Source organism: Aplysia californica, unplaced genomic scaffold (assembly GCF_000002075.1).
Source record: "Aplysia californica isolate F4 #8 unplaced genomic scaffold, AplCal3.0 scaffold00120, whole genome shotgun sequence".
Lineage (NCBI taxonomy): Eukaryota > Metazoa > Mollusca > Gastropoda > Aplysiida > Aplysiidae > Aplysia > Aplysia californica.
The window spans coordinates 978,781-979,830 of record NW_004797390.1 but is presented as its reverse complement, the minus strand read 5'-3'; the positions used below and the strand labels follow the sequence as shown (position 1 = coordinate 979,830).

General features: G+C 41.5%; 1 protein-coding gene across 1 annotated transcript in view; it reads right to left on the bottom strand.

The window, feature by feature from the left end:
- Positions 1 to 1,050, bottom strand: part of LOC101863426 (formin-like protein 5) — a gene marked incomplete in the record, with an annotated part of 47,541 nt that overhangs the window by 3,269 nt on the left and 43,222 nt on the right.

The window sequence follows — 1,050 nt, the reverse complement described above, 5'->3', positions numbered from 1 at the left end:
CACACACACACACACACACACACACACACACACACACACACATACACACACACATACACAGCAGACATACAAAATCGGATCACCCGCGAGCACACACAGCCACATTTCCTATCGGCGTTTCCTTCACCTAATTCTCAAAGGTTTCCCCCCTGATAACTCGATATTTTGGCCTGAATCCACCCGTACATCCCTTGGAGTAACTATATTATAGTTCCTCCAAGGTACATCCCATAGAGTTGTGGTCCTTTCCTCCCCCCCCCCCTCCCCCCCCCCCCCTCCCCCCCCCTCTCTCTCTCTCTCTCTCACACACACACACACACACACACACACACACACACACACATACACACACACACACACACATACACACACACACACACACACACACACACACATATATTTCTTTTATGGTGTTTATTATATAATTTGGACTTCTCTAAACAGGGTGTCCAGCTCTGTGACGCAAAAAAGATGTTCGTCTAATGTGAATCCTATTTTTTAGTTGTATGATCCCTGACGCCTTTCTTGTACCCAGAAATAGGAACTGTTTGGGACAACAATTGCGCTGTGATGAAAACTATCTGTTTGGTGGACTTGTTTTTTTATATAGTGTGAATGTGAAGGGAGGGGAGTGTTTGTGTGTATGTATATGTGCGTGTGTGTGTGTGTGTGTGTGTGTGTGTGTGTGTGTGTGTGTGGTAGTTAGAGAGAGAGAGAGAGAGAGAGAGAGAGAGAGAGAGAGAGAGAGAGAGAGAGAGAGAGAGAGAGAGAGAGAGTATTTGTGTTGAAGATATGGGTAATAAGTGAAACAAGTCGAACATTTCAAATTAAGTTGTATATTATCGGAAATCACCCCAACAAAGTGCCTAAGGAAAACAATGACTTTGAACAAATAAAACAAATAGAAAACAAATTAATGTATAATACTAATGATAATAGTAATAATGATGCTACTAATAATAGATACTACTACTACTACTACTACTACTACTACTACTACTACTACTACTACTACTACTACTACTACTACTACTACTACTACTACTACTG